The sequence below is a fragment of the Emys orbicularis genome, chromosome 4 (assembly GCF_028017835.1).
Source record: "Emys orbicularis isolate rEmyOrb1 chromosome 4, rEmyOrb1.hap1, whole genome shotgun sequence".
NCBI classification, from domain to species: Eukaryota; Metazoa; Chordata; order Testudines; family Emydidae; genus Emys; species Emys orbicularis.
Window position 1 is genome coordinate 77988232 of NC_088686.1, and position 23719 is coordinate 78011950.

Below are 23719 nucleotides of genomic sequence, written 5' to 3' on the forward strand. Positions count from 1 at the left end.
CTACCCTACCCAGCCCCTCTTTCACAGTGTACTGGCCATCAGCCCTAGCACAAGTGCCTGGATGCCTCCACCATTAACTTCTTACCATGCTGAGACCTGCCTACCCTTTGCTGCTTCTTAATCCCATCATTTGGGAGATATTTACAAGTTACCTGAAGAGCTGGAGGTTAGATAATTTGTTGGTCCCATATAATTATACAAAGGTCCCCAAAGGGAAGATGTTTCCTATAACCATCCCTCCAAACATCCATCTTTAATCATCATCATCTGATGGAGGAGTTCCCACTCCTGACAGCCCTAAATGTGTCCTACCAAGACTACAGATCCCAGCATGCATGCTCCAGGGGCAGGCCAGTGCAGGGGTAACATACCATTTAGATGTGAACCTGTGGTCCTGATGAGATGCAAATGAAGAACTCTTTAAAGGCGGGTCAAGGGTCTATGATAAGACACCTTGTAAGTTTCTTACCAAAACCAGATCTTTACATATTTTAAAGGAAGAGAAGAATTTGACGGCTGAGTGAAAGCTGAGAGGGTCCATGAAAAGACTAAGACACAAGCCTATCACCACCTGTCCCACAAAGACACATTTACAGAGCTTTCCAACGCCGCAGCCTTCTGTGGGGCTAATTTGCTCTAGCAGTAGTTTGAATACCCCTTCACCCCCCACACTTTAATCTCAGATTTATTTACAGATCCTCCTTTTTTAAAGCTTCACACTTTGATGGACCCCATAGAAGCACAGGAAGGGAACAGGATATAAAATGCCTGCCAAGCCTGAGACTGTTCTGAAGCAGGCCAGAACTTAGGCCATGTCTCTAAAGTACACAGCTGAAGCAGTGCAGTTGTACTGATACAGCTGCGCCACGGTAGTACATCTGGTGAAGACGCTCTATGCCGATGGGAGAGAGCTCTCTTATCAGCATAAAAATCCCACCTCCACAAGTGGCAGAAGCTATGTTGGTGGGAGAAGCTCTCCAGCCAACATAGTGCTGTGCACACGTGAGCACTTATGTCAGTGTAACTTATGTCGCTCAGCAGGGGTGAATAGTCCACCCACCGAGCCACGCAAGTTTTACCGACGTAGGCTGTAGCAGTGATATAACTTTAGCGCTCCTCTGTGACACATGCCTCAAGCTCTGTCCCCAATTCAAGCATCTTCACAGCAAGGAGGAGAAGCCAGTGTCAACGTAAGAATTCCACATGAAGTTCAGTCACACTGTATGAAGTCTTAGAATGAAAGGAGGAGGCACCCAGAGAAGAGGAGCAGATGCAAGCAGCTGGATACTGAGCTTTGAAGAGGCCCTGGTAGGACATCTCCTTTGCCAGCCTCCAGTTCCAGTTCACGTTGCACCTGCCGGTGCTGAGAGACCAAAGTGGCATGCTAACTGGAATGAGGACAGTCCAGATGAGCTGCATCATTAAAGCTGTGAAATCTTCACAAGGGAGGAGACTCCAGGCAATTGGGTAGGACTAGCCCTATGGAGGAAGCTTTCTCCAAGCCCAAAGCTTTCATCTCATTCTGTCACATGCACTGGTATGAAACCGAGTGAATGCCTCAGGCATCTGCCCTGCTGCCTCCACCCCATACTGATAGGAGCGGATCCCCTACTGCCAACCCCAGTTTCACACTAATAACGCAGACTCACAGCACTGTGCACTCACACACAGAAGCAGGAAGCGTTTAGAGACCTTGTCATACACAGCCCTGGGTGTTTTTCCCAGGACCTGCTGCTGATCAGTACAATAGAGAAGATCAACCAAAGTCAGGTTGGGTTCTGGACCAAACCAGCTGGGTTAAGTGGAACTGTTCTTCTAATCCAAAAGACTTCTCCCCCGTAGAGGAAATTACATGTGCGCTATTGATAACAGAAGAGGAAGCAAGAGAAAAAGCGATCCCCTTCCACTAAATGGGGACTGTCCCTGAATCTGTATCATGGTTTTCAGGGTGACTAACCAGTGTCTTTTTTTGGGGGGGTGAGGGGGGGGCTCACAGTGATGGGACATCCCAATGTGAACAAGCATCAAAGTACCTCAGAAACAAAAATGCCCCATGTTTTTACAGAAGGGCTGGAACTCTTGCTCCAAGTAAGACACTTGGTACCAGACCCCTATATCAGTTTGTCTGAGCAGGAATGGAAATGATACTCCAGTCAGTTGTTCCAACCAAAACTAGTATCCTGTGCTTGGGACACCCACAAGAGTGCCACCTGGAAGTGTCTCAGAGCATAACCAAGCCTATTTGCTTCCTTTTCCACAGGTCCATGTCCCGTCAGTGTCCGCACATACAGTGCTTGATCGGCATCCTATAAAGCAGCAAGAATTTGTCACCTTTGCAGCTAGTTTGTCATCAGATGCACCAATATGTGCAACACCAGCCCATTACTGGGATTGCAAAGTTGTCACTGAAACACTAGCCTCCTCTCCACAGTTCTTTGCAATACTAGTTCTGCCATGGAAGTTGTAGCATTAGAAAATAGTTCAATCTCACCAATCTGTAGGAATCTAGCCACAAGTTTCTGACCTTCAGAGATCTGAGGAGGCATGTGAACATGAGTACTGCATACCAACTCAACCTCACTGCATCACCAGACTCCAGCATCAGAGATTGAAGAGAAGCAGCATTTTTCCCCACAGAGAGAGGCAGCCTGGGGAGATAGGACTCTCACTTTGGGATACTACCATGTAGAGAGAGGAATTGTCACATATCCCAGGATTGTGAAGCCTTTCTACAGTCCCAGACTTTCACTTGTGCAGAATCCACATGTGCAGCCAATCAGGCTGTGTTCTCAGAAGCTATACAGGGTCAGACCTGTTCAGTACTTTGATGGGAAATGTCCAAGAGAACGCATGGTGTTGCAAGAGGTGACACTGGTGATTCTGTAATGGGCACTCTTGGACCCAAGTCACTACTGTGTTAGTGCCCCAGCACGGTGAGCAGGGACAGAATCCCAGCTGCCAAAATCTCAAGCTCTGTCCCCGAGTACAAGGTGTAACTAAAAAGATTCAGTCTCTAATATTACAAAGGCCTGTTGAAGAACTTTGTGCATCTCAAAAACTCCTCTAGTTCACCAACAGAAGTTGGTCCAATAAAAGATGTTACCCCACCCACCTTGTCTCTGAAAGCCATGGGAACAAAGTACAAAAGTGAATTTAATCAGAATACACAGGGGCTGCTGTATTTTCAAGATACCATTTGTTTGGGAACTCTGTGGCAACTTCATTTTAAAGTCCTGCAGAATCCAGTGGCCTAGCTGTAGGATTTAGGTGTAACCTTGCATGAGTCCTTACTCAGACTGTAACAGACTAATTACAACTCCTAGGGCAAAGTGGATCATTCACAGCAAACATCTGTATGTTGAACTACAATGTATGCTCTCAGCCATTACCTTTAGCAACATCCTTTTTAGTTGCAACAGGCTGGACCATTTCTGGAATTTGTCATATTCGGTACAAGTCTGTGCAGATCCTGTTATGACATCTAACAGAATTAGAGCCCCATTGCCAAGGCAACTAAGCCACCCAAGTACCATTAGTGTATAATTGTGGCACACTCATGCCCCGAAAGACTCCAAGGCAAGGCAAATATATTTTAAAGGGTTGGAAGAACTATATTGAGCCAAGAAAACATGTGGCCTGTGGAGCTCACAGTTGCAGGACAGTAAGGTGATTAAAAAAGCTCAGCACACTTCCAGACAAAAAGAAGGATCAGACATTCACTTGAACAAAGGCAGTATGTGCAGCAATACTAGGCAGGATAACATACAACTTCTAAGGCCATATGCTGATCACCAAATAGGGTCAGAAAAACCTACCAACTATTTAAGTTCCTGCATGGTTTCCATTGCTAGGTATCTGGATAGCTAACCAGATAGGTTATGCCAAAAAAGTAGTACACACATCCTCTGCCCTAGTGATAACTAAAAGCCTGAATGAACAGGTGATCCTTGCAGTCTAAAGACATAGTGTAAGACTAGGGTGAGTGGTGGGTCATCATAAGGAGCAAGTTCAAAAAGCAGGCTTCCTCAAAGAATTTCCTGCCACTGGTCATGGACAGATGTAGAGCATCCCAGCAGATTTTAACTGCTGGGACAGGACGCACAGGAGATCTCTCTAAAATAAAAGAGTCCCAGATTACTTGGTATCCTACAGTTACCTTCCTCTGAAGCATTCAGCATCACTTTTCAGAAGTTGAAAAAGCTTAGATGGACCACTAAGTCAAGGTTTCCACTGCACTTTAGACCAAAGCCACTGTAGTATATACAGTAGAACCTCAGAGTTCTGAGCACCAGAGCTACGAACTGACCAGTCAACCACACACATCATTTGGAACTTGGCATACTCAATCAGGCAGCAGCAGAGACAAAAAATGCAAATACAGTACAGAACTGTGTTAAATGTGAACTACTAAAAAAAAGGAAGCAGTATTTTTCTTCTGCATAGTATTAAGTAAGCAAAGCTGTATTAAGTCAATGTTCAGTTGTAAACTTTTAAAACAACCACCATAATGTTTTGTTCAGAGTTACAAACTTTTCAGAGTTACGAACCATCTCCATTCCCAAGGGGTTTATAACTCTGAGGTTCTGGTGTGTTGTGTAGGGTACTCTGCAAGGCAGCAGAATACAATAGCATCACTGCATAGCAAGGCAACACTGCCACTTTAGCAGCTCTAGCAAGACCACACCTGGCATATGGTATTCAGTTCTGGGCACCCCATTACAAGATATTGACACAAGTTGGCGTTTAGAAAACATCAGGCCAAAGCTGGAGGGAATGACATATGGGGAACAAGTGAGATAGCTTGGTAAGAAACAATTAACAAGATTGGCTGGTGGAAGAAACACCATGATAATCACCTGTGTTAATAGAGAGGCACACATCAAGAAGGGAGAGCAGTTAGACCCCTCTGTACCACAAGAAGGAAGATTTATTAGGCTGGATAACAATCACACCAGTGTCCCAACAGTCAGAGGTGACAGGCTGATGGGAGGAGCCTCAGCTGGTATCCTTACACCAGATTGTTCCAGACAGTTCACTGTGCCTTGTGCAATCCTGCACTGGTAGTAAAATGGGACTTTTCCAGCTCTAGCTTCTGAGATAAGCTGGCATGGCTGAATGAGATCAGAGCACCTGCCTCCACCGTAGCTAAGTCCTAGTAACTTGGCAGCAGCTGCTGCATTCCAGCAGGAGAAACCCTCCTGGAGCAGCTACAAGTCCACCTCCATTCAGGACAGTCCTTTCCCATTACAGTGCCATCGTTACCTTGAGTTTAAACCCACCCAGGAACAACAGCTTTTAATTAACCCAGCATGGCAAAGTAAAGGCAGCTCTCAGCAGACGCAGCTGTTTGGCCAAGCCTCAGACAGAAGTGTTTGGGGGAAATAACCTTCCTAAGGAAGGATCCTCTGTGGCCGGTCAAATTAGCTCAATTTATTAAACGTTAGCGAGCAGTTATTTATATATAGATCTAGCATTGCAATGGCACCGGCTTGCACCGAAAGACAAGCTCCATTAAAGGCAGATCTTTTAAAGTTTTCCTCCAAAACAAGCAACTGAAGAAAGGGCCATAATCGCTAGTGGCTTGTTGCCCCCTCTCCTGCCGTCTCTGACAGCTCAAGCCCCTCCAGGCTGGGATCACTCGTTCCCACCGGCAGCCTCTAGTGCCCTCTCGGTAAATGGCTGGAGTTTAGCCGGAGGGGCTGCACTCCGTGCAAGGGGGGTGGTGCCAGAGAAGTACCCAAGGGTCACGGGGCACAGGGCCCCCGCCTTCTCAGACGGGCGGGCTGTACAAGGGGTTTTCTGATCCGGACCCTTCGCTTTCTCTGGAAAGTTCATACGGAGTTTCCCACCACTCAGCTTGTGAAAGCCCCGATGCGCTTCGGTCCAATGTCGCCCACTGGGAAAGTCCCCCTCTCTCCGAGTGGCAGGCGCATCTGCAGCTCCAGTGAGTGACACACACACACACGTGGGGATTGTGCCAGGGAGTCTCCCAACCTGGGGGGGGGCGGGGGGGAGCATCCCACCGAGCTGATTTACAACCACAGCTGCTGCTTCCCCGAAATGCCCATCGTGTTTGGCCCCGGATTAAGAGAAAACAAACCAGCCCCGCTGCTCGCTACGGGTCTCAATGCCTCCACTTTGGGGGGGGAGGGAAACGGGGGGACGATGACACGCACAGCCAGTTTCACAGCCCAGCCCACCACTCTCCAACCCCTCCACAGGAAGGGGGCAAACGCTGCTCGGGGGCAGAGACCCCTCCCCGGGGGATCTGGGGTCTCCTGGAGCATCCTGCCCCATTTACATTCGGTTACGGGGCACAGACACCCCACTTCACAACCCTTAAGGATCTAGCGCTCCGGGAAGCTGCTGGGGAGCGTTGAGAAACCCTGGGAAACGCTACATGCCCCGGGAGCAGTCCCCCCCCCCCTCGAAAGGCTCGCTCTGATACACCCCCCCCTACACAGCTGCAGACCCCCCTCCCCGTCCCGTCCGCCCTGGACTCTCTCGGTCACTTTCCCGGGAAGTTTCCAAAGCGCGGCCCCTTTCCCAGCTCTCCCGCCGCTCCCTAGCAGCTCTGCCCAGGCCCGGGAGCGAGCGGGGCCTGCCGCAGGGGCGCCGCGCTCTCACCTGCAGCTGGGACCGAGCGACGCGTAACAGGCTCCTTCCCTTGCCCAGATTCAGTCGATGTGGCTCCTGGCTTCCCCGGCTGCTTTCAGTTCTTCGGACCAGGAGGAGTCAGCTGCAACCGCCAACCCCCTGGGGCAGGCTGGAGACGCCTCCTCGCCCCTTTAACCCTTCCCCGTCCCAGCCCAGACTGGAGCCGAGCCAACCAACCCAATGGATTCCGGCAACTGCGCGTCGACTGCGAGCCCGCTTTAACCCTTCCCTCCCCCAGCTGCTTTCGGCGCTGATCAGGGCTCCGCACACTCAGTGGTCCCAGCCAGCTCGGTCCAGTTCAGTGCGCAGTCCTTTCCTGCCGTGCCAAGCTGTGCCTTAAAAGGAAGGAATCACTGCCCCCAGAAGTTTGATTCCTAGTAAAACGGGCTGCTGGGCAGTGGGTCTGGGCGCCGTTAGCAGGTAGATTTCTGATTTCTGTAGGGGGGTCAGCCTGCTGCTCTCTCTTTGCAGCATTGCCAATCCCAAGCATTCAAACCTCCTGGGTCAAGCCCCCAAGATTATAAAACTGGTTTAAAAATCAGGGGGTTGTACTTACATACCTAGGTACATAATTGGGATTGTTTTGATTTGCCTTAAAGTGCACTGGCTTCAGGTTTTCAGGCTTTTCACTGCAACCCTGAGGGCTAGAAACTTACTTTAAAAAAAAAAGGGTGGGGGAGGAAAGCTGAGATTTTTCACTTAATCACATGCCTCCAGGAGCTGGGGCTTTAAGAAAAAACACCAATCGTTAGGAGACTTGTGATAAAGTCACAAGGGTTGGCAACACCATGATAGCTTTTCTTTCTCTCTCACTTTAGTGAAAGGTATTTTATCCTTTCTAATAATTACCAGAAATATCTTTTCCCCTTTGCCTTATATATTTCAGTGCAGAAAACACCTCATCATCTTTCCTGTCACATTGATACCAGAGACATTCCTCTCTGGGTTTGCTTTGTGTTTCCTACTTCCCACTTCTACAGCTGATTCTATAGCTACCTCTAGTCTAGACACAGATTTCTTCAGGTAAGCTATGTTGATTAAGGGGGTGGATGATCCCTAACTGACCACAGCTGTGCTTGCACAAGTCCCTAGTATAGATTACCAGTTCAGCTTCTTTCACACCTTGTGGGTGGTTTTAATGTACCATACAGAGTGCAGCTTTGCCAGTTTAGCTCTGTCCAGTACACTAGGGGTACATCTACACTGCAGTCACAGGGCATCTGCATACCCGAGTTAGCTTTAATCTAGCTAGTTCAGGTACTGGAGCAGTGAAGCGGCAGCACACACCATGGGCTGTACAAGCCCACCCAGAACCCTGGGTAATTACTTGGCTGGCTAGTCCATGCTGAAGCCATGCTCCTGCTACTGGTACCCAAGCTAGCTAAAACTAATCGGGTAAAGAATGTCAGTGAAGCCAAACGGCAAAAATTAAGATGTTTGTACACTAATGCGAGGAGCCTAGGTAACAAAATGGAGGAACTAGAGCTACTGGTGCAGGAAGTGAAACCAGATATTATAGGGATAACAGAAACGTGGTGGAATAGTAGTCATGACTGGAGTACAGATATTGAAGGGTATGTGCTGTTTAGGAAAGACAGAAATAAAGGCAAAGGTGGTGGAGTAGCATTGTATATCAGTGATGAGGTAGACTGTAGGGAAATAAGAAGTGATGGAATTGATAAGACAGAGTCTGTCTGGGCAAAAATCACATTGGGAAAGAAAGCTACTAGAGCCTCCCCTGAGATAGTGCTTGGGGTGTGCTACAGACTGCCGGGATCCGATTTGGATATGGATAGAGACCTCTTTAATGTTTTTAATGAAGTAAACACTAATGAGAATTGTGTGATCATGGGAGACTTTAACTTCCCAGATATAGACTGGAGGACAAGTGCTAGTAATAATAATAGGGCTCAGATTTTCCTGGATGCGATAGCTGATGGATTCCTTCACCAAGTAGTTGAAGAACCAACAAGAGGGGATGCCATTTTAGATTTGGTTTTAGTGAGTAGTGAGGACCTCATAGAAGAAATGGTCGTAGGGGACAACCTTGGTTCGAGTGATCATGTGCTAATTCAGTTCAAACTAGATGTAAGGATAAACAAAAATAGATCTGGGACTAGGGTTTTTGATTTCAAAAGGGCTAACTTGAAAGAATTTGGAAATTAGTTAGGGAAGTGGATTGGACTGAAGAAATTGTAGATCTAAAGGCAGAGGAGGCCTGGAATTACTTCAAGTCAAAGTTGCAGAAACTATCAGAAGCCTGCATCCCAAGAAAGGGGGAAAAAATTCATAGGCAAGAGTTGTAGACCAAGCTGGATGAGCAAACATCTCAGAGAGGTGATTAAGAAAAAGCAGAAAGCCTACAAGGAGTGGAAGATGGGAGGGATTAGCAAGGAAAGCTACCTTATTGAGGTCAGAACATGTAGGGATAAAGTGAGAAAGGCCAAAAGCCATGTAGAGTTGGACCTTGCAAAGGGAATTAAAACCAATAGTAAAAGGTTCTATACACATAAGAAGAAAACTAAGAAAGAAGAAGTGGGACCGCTAAACACTGAGGATGGAGTGGAGGTTAAGGATAATCTAGGCATGGCCCAATATCTAAACAAATACTTTGCCTCAGTCTTTAATGAGGCTAATGAGGAGCTTAGGGATAATGGTAGGATGACAAATGGGAATGAGGATATGGAGGTAGATATTACCACATCCGAGGTAGATGCCAAACTCAAACAGTTTAATGGGACTAAATCGGGGGGCCCAGATAATCTTCATCCAAGAATATTAAAGGAACTGGCACATGAAATTGCAAGCCCATTAGCAAGAATTTTTAATGAATCAGTAAACTCAGGGGTTGTACCGTACGACTGGAGAATTGCTAACATAGTTCCTATTTTTAAGAAAGGGAAAAAAAGTGATCCGAGTAACTATAGGCCTGTTAGTTTGACATCTGTAGTATGCAAGGTCTTGGAAAAAAATTTGAAGGAGAAAGTAGTTGAGGTCAATGGTAATTGGGACAAAATACAACATGGTTTTACAAAAGGTAGATCGTGCCAAACCAACCTGATCTCTTTCTTTGAGAAGGTAACAGATTTTTTAGACAAAGGAAACGCAGTGGATCTAATTTACCTCGATTTCAGTAAGGCATTTGATACGGTTCCACATGGGGAATTATTAGCTAAATTGGAAAAGATGGGGATCAATATGAAAATTGAAAGGTGGATAAGGAACTGGTTAAAGGGGAGACTACATCGGGTCTTACTGAAAGGTGAACTGTCAGGCTGGAAGGAGGTTACTCGTGGAGTTCCTCAGGAATCGGTTTTGGGACCAATCTTATTTAATCTTTTTATTACTGACCTTGGCATAAAAAGTGGGAATGTGCTAATAAAGTTTGCGGATGACACAAAGCTGGGAGGTATTGCTAATACAGAGAAGGACCGGGATATCATACAGGAAGATCTGGATGACCTTGTAAACTGGAGTAATAGTAATAGGATGAAATTTAATAGTGAAAAGTGCAAGCTCATGCATTTAGGGATTAATAACAAGAATTTTGGTTATAAATTGGGGACACATCAGTTGGAAGTAACAGAGGAGGAGAAGGACCTCGGAGTATTGGTTGATCACAGGATGACTATGAGCCGCCAATGTGATATGGCCGTTAAAAAAGCTAATGTGGTCTTGGGATGCATCAGGCGAGGTATTTCCAGTAAAGATAAGGAGGTGTTAGTACCATTATACAAGGCACTGGTGAGACCTCATCTGGAATATTGTGTGCAGTTCTGGTCTCCCATGTTTAAGAAGGATGAATTCAAACTGGAACAGGTACAGAGAAGGGCTACTTAGGATGATCTGAGGAATGGAAAACCTGTCTTATGAAAGGAGACTCAAAGAGCTTGGCTTGTTTAGCCTAACCAAAAGAAGGCTGGGGGGAGATATGATTGTTCTTTATAAATTTATCAGAGGGATAAATATCAGGGAGGGAGAGGAATTATTTAAGCTTAGTACCAATGTGGACACAAGAACAAATGAATATAAACTGGACATTAGGAAGTTTAGACTTGAAATTAGACGAAGGTTTCTAACCATTAGAGGAGTGAAGTTCTGGAACAGCCTTCCAAGGGGAGTAGTGGGGGCAAAAGACATATTTGGCTTCAAGACTAAGCTTGATAAGTTTATGGAGGGGATGGAATGATGGGATAGCCTAATTTTGGCAATTAATTGATCTTTGACTATTAGCAGGTAAATATGCCCAATGGTCTGTGATGGGATGTTAGATAGGGTGGGATCTGAGTTACTAGAGAGAATTCTTTCCTGGGTGCTGGCTGGTGAGTCTTGCCCACATGCTCAGGGTTTAACTGATCGCCACATTTGGGGTCGGGAAGGAATTTTCCTCCAGGGCAGATTGGCAGAGGCCCTGGAGGTTTTTCGACTCCCTCTGCAGCATGGAGCACGGGTCACTTGCTGGAGGATTCTCTGCACCTTGAGGTCTTTAAACCACGATTTGAGGACTTCAATAACTCAGACATAGGTTAGGGGGTTGTTACAGGAGTGGGTGGATGAGATTCTGTGGCCTGCATTGTGCAGGAGGTCAGACTAGATGATCATAATGGTCCCTTCTGACCTTAAAGTCTACGAGTCTATGAGACTGTCTATAGGAGCTGCAATCACACCTCATAATTGCTGTGTATACATAGGTTATGAGTGCTTTGCAAGTATAGTATACTGGTATTCAGGGCCGGCTTTAGGCCGATTCAGCCGATTCCGCTGAATCGGGCCCCGCGCCTAAGAGGGCCCCGCAGCTGTCCACCCCGCCCCCAGCTCACTTCCCCCTTCTCCCCCCCCCCCCCCCGCTACACGCGAATCAGATGTTCGCGGGAAGTCTGAAAACAAGCAGGGGCAGGCAACAGCAGGTAAACTGGGGCGGGGGGGCGCGAGGAGGGATCCGGGGAGGCACGGCCCAGTACGGCCTCGGCCGAGCAGCTCCCTCTGGCCCCGGCCGAGCACCCCCAGCCCCGGCCCTGTCGGCTCCGGCTCTGGCTCCGGCTCGGCTGGTTCCAGCCGAGCGCGCGGGCCCGGCCCCGCAGCTCGGGCCCGGCCCCGTGGCTCCAGCCCCGGCATCGGCCAAGCACCCCCGGCCCGAGCAGCTCCGGCCTGGCTCGGCTCGGGCCCCAGGGCGCCGGCCCCGGTTCCGGCCGAGCACCCCCGGCCTCGGCCCAGTTAAACATAAGAACAAAGGTGCTTATATGTGTATGGCTTATTTCTGTATGGGCAGGGGTATAAGCTTACCAGTGTAAGGGCTTGTCTACACTTAAAACACTATAGCAGCACAGCTGCACCACTGCTGTAATGCTTCAGTGAATACACTACTACAGCAAGAGAAGGGGTTCTCCCATCTTTGTAGGTAATCCACCTCCCTGAGAGTTGGTAGCTAGGTCAACAGAAGAATTCTCCCTTCATCCTAGCTCTGTCTACACCGGGGGTTAGGTGGATTTTTCACACCCCCGAGCTACGTAGTTATACTGACGTAATTTCCTAGTGTAGACCAGGCCTAATATACTGGTATTACTGCATCCATATTAGAGGTTGTATTGGTATAACTATGTCAGTAAAAATTCACATCCCTAAGGCCTGGTCTACACTATGAGTTTAATTTGAATTTAGCAGCGTTAAATCGAATTAACCATATGTGTGCTTATATGTGTATGGCTTATTTCTGTATGGGCAGGGGTATAAGCTTACCAGTGTAAGGGCTTGTCTACACTTAAAACACTATAGCAGCACAGCTGCACCACTGCTGTAATGCTTCAGTGAATACACTACTACAGCAAGAGAAGGGGTTCTCCCATCTTTGTAGGTAATCCACCTCCCTGAGAGTTGGTAGCTAGGTCAACAGAAGAATTCTCCCTTCATCCTAGCTCTGTCTACACCGGGGGTTAGGTGGATTTTTCACACCCCCGAGCTACGTAGTTATACTGACGTAATTTCCTAGTGTAGACCAGGCCTAATATACTGGTATTACTGCATCCATATTAGAGGTTGTATTGGTATAACTATGTCAGTAAAAATTCACATCCCTAAGGCCTGGTCTACACTATGAGTTTAATTTGAATTTAGCAGCGTTAAATCGAATTAACCCTGCACCCGTCCACACAACGAAGCCATTTATTTCGAAATAAAGGGCTCTTAAAATCGATTTCTGTACTCCTCCCCGACGAGCGGAGTAGCGCCGAAATCGATATTGTCATTTCGAATTAGGGTTAGTGTGGCCGCAATTCGATGGTATTGGCCTCCGGGAGCTATCCCACAGTGCACCATTGTGACCGCTCTGGATAGCAATCTGAACTCGGATGCACTGGCCAGGTAGACAGGAAAACCCCCGCGAACATTTGAATTTCATTTCCTGTTTGCCCAGCACAGGAGAGCACAGGTGACCACAGAGAGCTCATCAGCACAGGTAACCATGCATGCCGATAATCGAAAAAGAGCACCAGCATGGACCGTACAGGAGGTACTGGATCTGATCGCTATATGGGGAGAGGATTCAGTGCTAGCAGAACTTCGTTCGAAAAGACGAAATGCCAAAACTTTTGAAAAAATCTCCAAGGGCATGATGGAGAGAGGCCACAATAGGGACTCAGAGCAGTGCTGCGTGAAAGTCAAGGAGCTCAGACAAGCCTATCAGAAAACAAAGGAGGCAAACGGTCGCTCCGGGTCAGAGCTGCAGACATGCCGCTTCTACGCTGAGCTGCATGCAATTCTAAGGGGGGCCGCCACCACTACCCCACCTCTGACCGTGGATTCTGAGGCGGGGGTAATCTCATCAGCCACACCTGAGGATTCTGTGGACGGGGAAGAGGAGGAGGAGGAGGACGACGAGCTTGCGGAGAGCACACAGCACTCCGTTCTCCCCAACAGCCAGGATCTTTTTCTCAGCCTGACTGAAGTACCCTCCCAAGCCAGTACCCAAGACCATGACCCCATGGAAGGGACCTCAGGTGAGTTTACCTTTTAAAATATAAAACATGGTTTAAAAGCAAGCATTTTTTAATGATTAATTTGCCCTGAGGACTTGGGATGCATTCGCGGCCAGTACAGCTACTGGAAAAGTTTGTTAACGTGTCTGGGGATGGAGCGGAAATCCTCCAGGGACATCTCCATGAAGCTCTCCTGGAGGTACTCCAAAAGCAGAAGGTTTCTGGGCAGTGCAGCCTTATTCCATCCTCCATGGTAGGACACTTGACCACGCCATGCTAGTAGCAAGTAATCTGGTATCATTGCATGACAAAGCCTGGCAGCGTATGGTCCCGGTGTTTGCTGGCATTCAAGCAACATCCGTTCTTTATCTCGCTGTGTAATCCTCAGGAGAGTGATATCGCTCATGGTAACCTGGTTGAAATACGGGAATTTAATTAAGGGGACAGAGGTGGCCCTTCCTACTGGGCTGTTTGCCTGTGGCTGAAAAGAAATCCTTCCCTCTAGTAAGCCAAGCACGCGGGGGGGAAGGGGGGATTGGCGCTAAGCTTTTCACGTGTGGCTAGCAGGGATCTTCCCTGATACCAGCCATGCGGTGGGGGGAGGGATAAAGCGATCATCCCAGAGAATTGGATGGGGGGGTAGTTTGTTTTCTGCTGCTGAAGGTTAACAGGAAAACCGCAGCACTCAACAGGCTTTGCTTGGTATGTGGGAAAGGAGGACACAGAAGCCGAAAGACAATGGCTTACCATGGCCGCATGCAAGCCGAATTCCGTTGCCCGGACCTGCGTCTGTGATCTCTAGCAGCAAAGCCACAGGCACTCAATATTAAGAGGCAAAATGCGACCTTGCACAGAAATCACATGTGCTATGTAATGTGAATAGTGTTGTTCACCGTGAAAGAGTATAAGCATTGTTCTGTAAAATGTATCTTTTTAAAAAATTCTCTTCTTTTTTCCCTCCCTCCAGCAGCTGCAAATTTTTCAAGCCTCCCTCCTGAAGGCTATCTCAGATAAGGCGTCGGAAAAAGAGGACGCGAGACGAGATGTTCGCGGAAATCATGGAATCCACCCGCAATGAAAGAGCTCATCTGAATGAGTGGAAGGACACGGTTTCAAAGTATAGGAAAGATGCCAGTGAACGCGAGGACAGGAGGGACCAACGTGAGGACATGAGGGACCAACGTGAGGACAGAAGGGACCAAAGTGAGGAGAGGAGAGACGCTCGAGATGAGAGGTGGCGGCAGGAAAATCAGAGGAGGCAGGATGCAATGCTGGGGCTGCTGCGTGAGCAAACAGACATGCTCCAGTGTCTGGTGGAGCTTCAGGAACAGCAGCAGGATCACAGACTGGTGCTACAGCCCCTGTATAACCCCCGTCCCCACCTCCCCATGTTCCATAGCCTCCTCACCCAGACGTGTAAGAATGCGGGGGGGGGGGGGAGGCTCCGTGCACCCTCCCATTCCACCCCAGTGGACAGCCCAAGCAAAAGGCTGTCATTATTTTAACCTTTTTTTAGTGGCCTTTTCCTTCCCTCTGATCCTCCTCCCAAACCCCACCCGGGCTATCTTGTCAGTTCTCTCCCTCTTTTTATAATCAATTAATAAAGAATACATGATTTTTAAACGATAGTGACTTTATTTCCTTTGAAAGCAAGCTGTGATCGAAGGGGGAGGGTGGGTTGCCTACAGAGAATGAGTCAATAAAGGGGGTGGGTTTTCATCAAGGAGAAACAAACAGAACTTTCACACGGTAGCCTGGCCAGTCATGAAACGGGTTTTCAAAGCTTCTCTGATGCGCCGCGCTTCCTGGTGTGTTCTTCTAATCGCCCTGGTGTCTGGCTGCGCGTAATCAGCAGCCAGGCGATTTGCCTCAGCCTCCCACCCCGCCATAAACGTCTCCCCCTTACTCTCACAGAGATTGTGGAGCACACAGCAAGCAGCAATAACAATGGAGATATTGGTTTGGCTGAGGTCTGAGCGAGTCAGTAAAGTGCACCAGCGACCTTTTAAACGGCCAAATGCACATTCCACCACCATTCTGCACTTGCTCAGCCTGTAGTTGAACAGGTACTGACTCCTGTCCAGGCTGCCTATGTATGGCTTCATGAGCCATGGCATTAAGGGGTAGGCTGGGTCCCCAAGGATAACTATAGGCATTTCAACATCCCCAAAGGTTATTTTCAGGTCCGGGAAGTAAGTCCCTTGCTGCAGCCGTTTAAACAGAGTAGTGTTCCTGAAGACGCGAGCATCATGAACCCTTCCCGGCCAGCCCACGTTGATGTTGGTGAAACGTCCCCTGTGATCCACCAGTGCTTGCAGCACCATTGAAAAGTAACCCTTGCAGTTTATGTACTGGGTACCCTGGTGCTCCGGTGCCAAGATAGGGATATGGGTTCCATCTATCGCCCCACCACAGTTAGGGAATCCCATTGCAGCAAAGCCATCCACTATGGCCTGCACATTTCCCAGAGTCACTACCTTTCGTAGTAGCAGCTCAATGATTGCTTTAGCTACTTGCATGACAGCAGCCCCCACAGTAGATTTGCCCACTCCAAATTGATTCCCAACTGACCGATAGCTGTCTGGCGTTGCAAGCTTCCACAGGGCTATCGCCACTCGCTTCTCAACTGTGAGGGCTGCTCTCATCTTGGTATTCTGGCGCTTCAGGGCAGGGGAAAGCAAGTCACAAAGTTCCATGAAAGTTCCCTTATGCATGCGAAAGTTTCGCAGCCACTGGGAATCGTCCCATACCTGCAACACTATGCGGTCCCACCAGTCTGTGCTTGTTTTCTGGGCCCAGAATCGGCGTTCCACGGATAGAACCTGCCCCATCAACAACATGATCTCCAAAGCGCCGGGACCCGCGGTTTGAGAGAATTCTGTGTCCATGTCCATGTCCATGTCCTCATCACTCTCGTCGCCGCGCAGCCGTCGCCGCCTCCTCCTTGCCTCGTTTTTCTGGTCCTGGTTCAGCATAAACTGCACGATAATGCGCGAGGTGTTTACAATGTTCATGACTGCTGTCTTGAGCTGAGTGGGCTCCATGCTTGCCGTGGTATGGCGTCTGCTGTGTTCACCCAGGAAAAAGGGCGCGAAACGGTTGTCTGCCGTTGCTTTCATGGAGGGAGGGGTGAGGCTGTACCCAGAACCACCTGCGACAATGTTTTTTGCCCCATCAGGCACTGGGATCTCAACCCAGAATTCCAATGGGCGGGGGAGACTGCGGGAACTATGGGATAGCTATGGGATAACTACCCACAGTGCAATGCTCCGGAAATCGACGCTAGCCCCGGTACATGGACGCACACCGCCGAATTAATGTGCTTAGTGTGGCCGCATACATTCAACTTTATACAATCTGTTTCCAAAATTCGAATTCTTTAAATTCGGATTAATCCCGTAGTGTAGACATACCCTAATAGAAGTAGTGAAACTGGTACAAAATCTATGTATAATGAGGGGTAAGAGTCTACCTAAGTTTTGGACATTTCACAGGGTCACTAGCATGCAATTTTTGTATAGGGATCTATAGTAAACTTGTTTTCCCCAGGTTTCAGAGTAGCAGCCATGTTAGTCTGTATCCGCAAAAAGAACAGGAGTACTTGTGGCACCTTAGAGACTAACAAATTTATTTGAGCATAAGCTTTCGTGGGCTAAAACCCACACGAAAGCTTATGCTCAAATAAATTTGTTAGTCTCTAAGGTGCCACAAGTACTCCTGTTCTTTTTGTTTTCCCCAGTGATTCATGTTTAACCACTAACACTTAACCCTTCCCTCCTGTAACAGGTTGTACACACTTGTCTTGAACCTCTATGTAAATACAATCACAATTTAGAAAGAAAGAAAGAAAGAAAGAAAGAAAGCAGAACTGCTGGCTGTACAAGTGCACAGGAGCTAGAGAAGGAAAGAGAGAGACATAGACAACAAGTCTCTGGCTTCTCTCCTTATGTCACAACTAAAATTTTGATCTGTCTCTCTGAAATCTCCTCATGAATGTCCAGCTGTCAACTTAGGCCATGTCTACACTACAAACTTATGTCAACCTAAAGCTATGTCTACAATAGCACTTTTGTTAGTATAACTTATGTCACTCAGGGGTATGAAAAAAACCACCCCTCTGAACGACATAAGTTACACCAACAGAATCGCCAGTGTGGACAGCGCTATGTCGGCAGTAGATGCTCTCCCGCCGACATAGCTGCCGCTGCTCATTGTGGGTGGTTTAATTATGTCGACGAGAGAGGTCTCTCCCGTCAGCATAGAGCGGCTGCATGAGAAATCTTACAGCAGTGCAGCTGCATCAGTACAACTGTGCCACTGTAAAGTCTCTAGTGTAGACATGGCCTAAGTTGCATCGACATACAGTCACAGCAGTAAATAAATCACTTTTGCATGTCTACTCTGCTGTGTCAGCGCTGCGCGTCCTCACCAGGAGCACTGGCACCAATTGAACTGTCAGTGTCGGGCATTGTGGGACGGCTCCTGAAAACCAGCAACAGTCGATGTAAGTGACGCAGTCGATGTAAGTGACACTGCGTCAACCTAACTTCATCGACCTAAGTTCTATGCCTCTTGTGGTGGTGGAGTTATTAAATCGGTGTAGCAGGTGAGTTACATTGGCAGGAGCAACATTTTAGTGTAGATGCTTAAAGAGCTTGGTCGATGTAGGCTGTCTTGCAGCGACCTAACTCTGTGGTGTAGATCAGGGCTAGGAGTTCTTTACCAGTATAAGAATACTGGTCTACTTTACCAGCAAGGGGCTTCTAGTGTGGATGCAGCTATGCCAGCAAAGCTCCACTCTGTATTGGTATAGTAAAAACACCCCCACAAGTAAAACAAGCTATACTCGTGAAAGAGCAGTTTTGCGGGTATAACTGCGTCAACACTAGGGGCTTCTGCTAGCACAGGTGTGTCGGTCAGGGATCACTCCTCTTCACACCTCTGACTGACATAGCTATACAAACACAGCCTTCACCTCAACAAGGCCAAAGCAGAGCTCTTATTCTTCCCCCCCAAGCTTTTGTTTCTCCCTTCTTTCTCGTGGACAACGCCATCATCCTGCCTGTCACTCAGGCCTGTCACCTGGACACTGCGCCCAAATCTTGCCTGCTTCTTGGTGCATAACATCTTTAGCATGTGGCCTTTCCTCTCCATTCACACAGCTACATGGCTCATCCAGGCCCGCGTCATCTCACATCTCTCTACTGCCTCCTCTCTGGCCTTGGCAGTTCCCACCTGGCTCCACTTATATCCATTCAAACTGCCACTGCACAGTTCATTTTCCTGGCTTGACGCTTTCACCACATCACCTATCTCTTTGTGTCCCTCCACTGGCCCCCTTTTATTCACCACACAACTAACACAAGCTCCCTGTCTTCACATTTACGGCCCTTAACCTATCCCCACTCTAGCTATCATCTCTTATATGATACTGCGATGTGCACCCCGCCTTCTTCCCACAAATGGCACCAGTCCTGATTGCATAGGGTATAACTTTCCAACAAACACCTTCCCACAGCTTTCTTCCACGCTGGCCCTTGTTGCATGGGAGAAGGAGCTCTCTGTAAATATCAGCAAATACCATTGTGCCCCTTCAAATCTCTCCTTAAAGCTCTTATCTTTCATGAAAACTGTGACAGCAATTACGTAGCTGGCGTGCTGTGAGGGCTGCTTATCATGCTGACCAGTATCATCTCATTGTTTCCTTGTGTTCCCCCTCTTTGTCTCTTGTATCCACTATAGATAGTCCGTAAACTCTTCAGGGCAGTCTGTACAGTGGGGCTCTGGCCTGCTGGCGCTATCACAGAACAAATCATAACAATTATAGCAAGTGCTTTGCAGGATGGGATTAAATTCAAAATGATCTGGACAAACTGGAGAAATGGTCTGAAGTAAATAGGATATAATTCTTTAGTACAAACACCAAGTACTCCACTTAGGAAGGAACAATCAGTTGCACACATACAAAATGGGAAATGACTGCCTAGGAAGGAGTACTGTGGAAAGGGATCTGGGGGTCATAGTGGATATGAGTCAAGAAGCTAAATATGAGTCAACAGTGTAACACTGTTGCAAAAAAAGCAAACATCATTCTGGGATGTATTAGCGGGAGTGTTGTAAGTAAGTCACGAGAAGTGATTATTCTGCTCTACTCCTCACTGATAAGGCCTCAACTGGAATATCGTGTCCAGTTCTGGGTGCCACATTTCAGGAAAGATGTGGACAGATTGAAGAAAGTCCAGAGGAAAGCAACATGATTAAAGGTCTAAGAAACATGTCATCTGAGGGAAGATTGAAAAAATTGGGTTTGTTTAGTCTGGAGAAGAGAAGACTGAGAGGGGACATGATAACAGTTTTCCAGTATAGAAAAGACTGTTGCAAGGAGAAGGGAGAAAAATTATTCTTTTTAATCTCTGAGGATCAGACAAGAAGCTATGGACATAAATTGCAGCAAGGGAAGCTTAAGTTGGACATTAGGAAAAGCTTCCTAACTGTCAGGGTGGTTAAGCACTGGAATAAATTGCGTAGGAAGGTCATGGAATCTCTATCATTGCAGGTTTTTAAAAACAGGTTATACAAATACCTCCTCAGGGATGGTCTAGTTATTACATAGTCCTGCCATGAGTGCAGAGGACTAGACTAGATGACCTCTCAAGGTCCCTTCCAGTCCTACTATTCTATGATGCTATGACTCCTGTGGTGGAAAGAGGAAAGTCTTCTGATGAAGCTAAGACAATGCAGAGGATGTCCAAATCAAACCCTGCCTTCTTGCTGGGATTTCCTGAAACCAGCATTGAACCTGATCCACAAAACCTGAAAAAAAATTGTCAAATTGAGTGATCTAAACCAGGGGTAGACAATAGGCAGAGCATGGGCCAAATCCGGACTGCCAGATGCTTTTGAACGGACCACAAAATATTTTTATTTACTTATGATTATTATTATTATTATTATTGCATTATTTACTCTGGAGTCTGGACCTTGACTATGCCTTGATCAAGAAATTTGAACTTTGACAAAAAATAATGGATTACCCCTGACCTAAACCAAAATAGGTACAATTTCTGATCTGTACCAGAAGAGGGAGACAGATGATAATGGCTAGCCACTGAGATGCCTTTGAAATCCTTGTTATGAAGCCATGATCTTTTTCCTTCTCAATTGTATTTATGGCCCTTGTAACCTTATCCAAACTCCCTCCTCCTTTTGGACTAATAATTCCCATGCTTAGGTTCTGTCCAGAATTGATTGGAGAAGTTTGAGGAAAACTAGCCCAGGTACTTTGGAGTAATTGGGCTACACCTTCAGTTGGTGTAAGTGGGCACAGAGCTGTTGACCTGGATAGAGCTATGCCAATTGTTACAGGATCATCTTATCCTGTCCTTTGTCAGGTACTCAGCCATGTCTCAAATCCCTCCCGTGCATTGGGGTGTCACACACCACACAACCAGTGTTCTGAAATGAAAGGGTGTAGTTCTAGGGTGTGGGTTATTAATATACAAATTAAATTCCCATCCTTGCACTAGAAACCCACTCCCATACACACCTCTCCCATAGACACCTTGTTCTCCAGCTCCTATAGCCCTCATCAGGGTCTGTGAGGATTTCTTGTTCACTAGTATCAAGATTAACTATAGTCCCTCTGCTGCAAGAATTCTCTGCAGCCCACCCACTAGAATCTCTGAATAGTTCCTTCATCTGTCTTTACTGCAGGGGTCCTCAATAAATCCAGGAAGTCCATGGCCTTCTCATTAGCTTCTAGCCATAGGCTCACTCATGCTTATTTCTCAGGCCCTTGCCTGAAGAGACCTAACACCCTCAGCAGTTCCTAGCATTGCCAATTTAGGTTGGATGTATTCCTGGAGATTTCATTACATGACATAAACTTTAATTAAAGATTAATCTTTAATTTCTGGAGACTCCAGGACAATCCTGGAGGGTTGGCAACCCTAGAAGTTCCTCTACAGCAATCACTCATCTTCTCTTAAACTGAGCAACAAGACCTATCTTTTATTTCCTGCCTCTTTTCCCAGTGGGCCATATTCTTAACGTAGTCACCTGCTCCTTAGGGGCTATAAATCCCATAAATCAGAGCTGTTCAGTCTGTGTGTGTGTGAGAGGAGAGATTGAGACCCACCTTGCCTTTAAATATAATATAGCGTGTGTGTGTGGGGGGGGGGGGGGGGGGTGAGAGAGAGAGAGACCAAGACCTACCAACCTTGCCCTTAAACACAGTATGCTCTGTTTTTACACCAGTTGTGGACCTGAGCCCAAGGGTACTGAAAATGTGACATGTTTCTGACTTTTACAGAAATTGTCCTATTTCAAAGGCAGAAACTTGAACTCCCTAAGCGCTAGTACAGAAGATGCTTCTGAAAGAAAATGGTCTTAAAATAAAAAGCCATTACAACTTTCAGTGCAAATGGGTTGGGTATGTGCCAGCAGCTCCAATGACTGAGTGAATTTGTGTCAGTGGCTTTGAGAACAGGATATATGCTAGCAAGGGTGCTGGGGAAGTATGCATGCATCAGTGATTACATGAATAACTGATTATGCATCAGTGTGACTTGGATATGAGTCAGTGAGTATGTAGAAAAGGATTAAGTATGTATCACTTATTTTTCTGAGAAGTCGGTATATTTTTGAGAGCTGGATACTGTATCAGAGTCTGCTGACGAGAATTGTGTGTACAACAGCAAGTCTGAGAACTGGATTTGGAGTCTGCAGAAGAGGACTCATAGACTCATAGACTTTAAGGTCAGAAGGGACCAATATGGTCATCTAGTCTGACCTCCCGCATGATGCAGGCCACAAAAGCTGACCCACCCACAACAGAATCCTCCAGCCTGCGACCCCTGCCCTATGCTGCGGAGGAAGGCGAAAAACCTCCAGGGCCTCTGCCAATCTACCCTGGAGGAAAATTCCTTCCCGACCCCAAATATGGCGATCAGTAGAACCCCGAGCATACAGGGAGTAGATCTGCAGAGTACAAATGTGCACAGATGGTAAATTGAAAGCTTAAGTATAGACAACATCTCACACAATAGGCCAGATTCTCAGCTGGTGATTAGACAATAAGCCCTAAAGAAATACACAGAACTGAAAAACCCATCGTTTCATGGCACACAACTCCAAAGACCAAAAACTATTTTAAAGACAAGTGAGAGAATGAGATGCCAGCTATAGGTCAAATAATAGCCAAGCAATCTATTACTGCCAGAGTCATCTTACTTTCAAGAAAAAAATTAATGTCTAATTAATTTTTGCTTTGGCCAATCAAGTCATGGAATGTCCTATAATAAACACAGGAAGTGCTTCCAGACCAATACAGGCCTCAGGGATGAATATTTCTGGAAGTCCCAGTTCATCATTACACTATGGCCTTTTTATGCCCACAGAACATTGCAGGCACAGGGGACCTCTATGCCTTGAGCACAGCCAGTTTCGACAGCTCTGCCCTGCCTTTGCAGGAGCATTCTGGGGTGGGGAGTAGGCAGGCAGGGTCTTACATCCAGACTACTCTGGACTTCCACAAAGCTCCACAGGGGTCTCTGAAGTGGTGGTGCAAGCCCTCAGGGTTGGCGGCATCCCTGGGCTGCCTTTGAATAGGGAGGCCAAACAGCATCTCTTCAGTTCCTCTATTTAGCTAAGGTAACTATTATAGTAGTGTCTGAGCACCTCACAAGCATTAGTATACTCCTACTCACACCACCCCTGTGAGGTAGGGAAGCCCTACTATCCTCATATTATAGATGAGACACAGAGAGACTAAGTGACTTTCCTAAGGTGACACATAGAAGAACAAGGAATTGAACCTGGGTCACCTGATTCCCTGGCAAGCACCCTAATCACTGGACCAACCATTTAACAATTAGACCATCTAATGGACCATCTATTCCTGTACTGGGGCCAGAGTCACTACAGGGGTGAATCTGCCAGTGTGTGAACTAATTGGCATTAGAGTGAGGAAGGAGTGAAAGCAACAGAATAGGGACAATCGCATTCAAAAAAGCAGACTTTAACAAACTCAGAGAACTGGTAGGTAAGGTCCCATGGAAAGAACATCTAAGGAATAAAGGAATTCAGGAAAG

The 23719-nt window shown here is 47.1% G+C and overlaps 1 protein-coding gene across 1 annotated transcript in view; it reads right to left on the reverse strand.

Annotated features, from left to right (window-relative positions):
- Positions 1–6694, reverse strand: part of CD82 (CD82 molecule) — a 67124-nt gene extending 60430 nt beyond the window's left edge. Inside the window, exon 1 of the mRNA XM_065403117.1 lies at positions 6628–6694. The gene's annotated coding sequence lies outside the window, so the exon portion shown is untranslated. The remainder of the gene's footprint in view (positions 1–6627) is intronic.
- Between the last annotated feature and the right edge of the window lie 17025 nt (positions 6695–23719).